The sequence below is a fragment of the Bos grunniens genome, chromosome 7 (genome assembly GCF_055505025.1).
Source record: "Bos grunniens cultivar Pamir isolate PY7600 chromosome 7, Bosgru_T2T1.0, whole genome shotgun sequence".
NCBI lineage: Eukaryota > Metazoa > Chordata > Mammalia > Artiodactyla > Bovidae > Bos > Bos grunniens.
The window spans coordinates 27,364,670-27,367,531 of record NC_141171.1 but is presented as its reverse complement, the minus strand read 5'-3'; the positions used below and the strand labels follow the sequence as shown (position 1 = coordinate 27,367,531).

Here is a 2,862-nt window from a genome sequence, read left to right as displayed (position 1 = left end):
CTAACTGGTAGCCTAACAGGCCTTTTACGAGGCCATGCCCTGTCTTATTAAGCCAGCAGCTTCTGAGTGATGGAGTATGTGGCAAAAAAAAGAAAAGAAAAAACCAGTGGATTCTGTGGGCACTAGTCCTCTGCTGAAATTCTGTATCATGAAATGAGTTCTTGGTCAGAAGCAATGTGGCATGCAGTGAAGTCACCACGATGGTGAGTAAGGCAGAAACATGGACAAGGAAGGCAGATCCATATCAAGAACACATATCTATTCCAAAGAGAAATCTTTCCCCTCCATGTTGGAAGAGGTCCCAAGCAACAAACAGTCTTGCCACCAAGTTGATGGCTGGATCACAGAGGAATGACGTTATATCAAAGGTTGTTGCCAGGTTAGGCACTCAGATGGAACACCCCTGGTGAAGGTAACTTTGTGTGGTTGAATCTAGAACAAAACTTCATGACAATCAATATTCATTCTCTATTTAAAGATTAACATCTGAATGCACTATTTTACAGGACTCTAAACAAGGACTCTAGCCCTTAGGGTCGCCCTTTCAAAAAACAGAGATAATCACAGTTTCCGGTCTGCCTCCCCACCAGCATTGGACTTGTTAAAACGCTATTTATTAAGTGGATGCCTAATTGGGCAGTCAATCCGAGATGGTCAGCTGTCAGGGAAGTGTGAAAAAATTTTCCAGATTGCTTGGCTTTGCATGGTTCTGCTGGCTACTCCAGGAGAGAAGAGCGGTAAGTGAGCCAGCTGCATCTCTTCCATGGCACACTTCCTCATTTTCAAGGCTGTGGCAAATTTCCATTCAAGGGTTAAAGCCGCCCATGGGGAAATTAAACCATTTCTTGCTCAACAAAGAAATAAGGACAACAGCCACATGATAATGCTGGGGCTCTGACACGCTTGATCTGTATAACGTTGCGTGGAGGACGTGATACGCTGCTGGCTTTACAGACAAGCTTATGTGACCCAATTTGTTTGCCATACAGTGATTCCAGAGAGGTAGAGTTTACTGACAGAAGAAAAATGAAGTCAGAGTACTGACTGCACAATCCAAGCCGAGTGGCTGCTTAACAGAATACAATGCTGTGTAAATCCTGAAGCCATCCCGGAGTAAAGAAAACTGAGTAACAAGGAGAAAGAAATACTAGAAATGAAATACTGGGTGATTTCCACTTACATCTCCCCCCAAATTTAGTTACCTTTGGTAACTAAAATAGGCATGAGCTCTATTTTCTTAGTACTACTTAAGGTATATATTTAATTTTCTTAAATTCCCTTAAAAAACTTAATTCTATGGTTTTGATTTTAGGTTGCAAACATTTAAAATCTGCAGCAGTAAGTTCTCAGTTTTGCCAATTCTTTTACTGTCATGTAACCAACTACGTTTGTATGTGGATTTCATGTTACTTTCTGTGTATTTAATCATGAAATTTAATTTTGCATACTTATTTGTAATGTTTCTTTTAAATAAAAGTGACTAATTTTGTTGATAAGAAACAGGGGGAATAAATAATGGAGTCTCAGTCTCCATCTGGGCTCAAATTCCTCCCCATGAGCAGAATCTGACTAGCAATCTTGATAAAAGTAGCAAATAAACTCTGAGTCACCACACACATCCTTTGTTGTCATTGTTGTTTAACTCTTAGGAATCCTTAAAAGAGGTTTTCAAGTGGATTTTTACATCCTTCTGTATGAATAATGAGTGGTATATGATATTGATGCTTTCCTCCGACACTGTTTTCTTTAATGTGAACATGAAATTCAACTTAAGGCAAGTCTGTTTTGCAGGCTTGTGACTGTATGATCTTACTGCCCAAATGGATTTTTAAATAAAGTTTTATATATATAAAAAAATAACACAGTCTATGGACTTTTTGAGGGGACCGAGCTTCCTTAAGACTCCTGATCTTTTTCCTTGTACTTTCAATATTAGTTTCAAAGAACAAATAATATGAAAACAGGTATCCAAAAATGAGATGAATTTGGCCTAAGAAGCAATCGTAAACCTTTCTGAGCAATTGATTCATTTCTCCATTTGAGGGACAGATAATTAAATTGGGTGGGAATCCACCTATGTCAAGTTGTAGTCTCTAGAAGAAGGGTTTCGTCAGGTAAGGAGAGAACATGCCTGGCTCCAATCAGAACTAGACCCTTCCATTTCTGCATGGAGCCTAAATGAAGGTTAAAAGTTTGCTAGCTTCAGATGAAGATGGCAGAGTGGGAAGACCCTGGGTTCACTTCCTCCCGTGTGCACAGCAAAACTACAACTATTTACAGAGCAACTACTGATGAAAACAACCTGAAGACCAGCAGAAAAGCTTCTCTACAACCAAAGACATAAGGAAGGAACCACAATGAGACGGGCAGGAGGGGTAGAGATGAGGTATAGTCAAGGTCCACATCCCTAGCCAGGCAACCCACAAACAGGAGGGTAATCCCAACTGCAGAGGTTTTCTCAAAAGAGGGTTTTGAGCCCCACACTGGGCCCCCCAGCTCAGAGTCCTGCAATAGGAAAACAAGTCCCCAGAACATCTGGCTTTGAAGGCCAGATGTTTTGGGAGAGTCAGAGGGTTGTAGGAAACAAGCTCCATTCTTAAGGGCTCACATGAATATCTCATATGCTCAGAGACCTAACACAGAGGCAGTAATCTGAAAGGAGCCTGATCAGACCCCTTCTGAGCCTCCCAGAGTGGGAGGAGGCAAATGGGATTCCCCTTGGGACATAAATAATAACAGCAGCCATTTGAGAAGCTTGTTCTACCACAAGGACACTGGTCCTGCAAAGTGCCATTTTGGAGTCCTCTCTCCAACCTGTTAGCACCAGGGCTTACCTGCCCACCAGCTGGGTCAGAACCAGTC

At 41.6% G+C, this 2,862-nt stretch overlaps 1 long non-coding RNA gene across 1 annotated transcript; it reads left to right on the top strand.

Moving 5' to 3' along the window:
- Positions 1-634: 634 nt before the first annotated feature.
- On the top strand, positions 635-1,073 carry LOC147368961 (uncharacterized). Its single transcript, XR_015167004.1, has 2 exons — positions 635-737; positions 990-1,073. It is a non-coding gene; the product is annotated as an uncharacterized LOC147368961 (long non-coding RNA).
- The last annotated feature ends 1,789 nt before the right edge of the window (positions 1,074-2,862 follow it).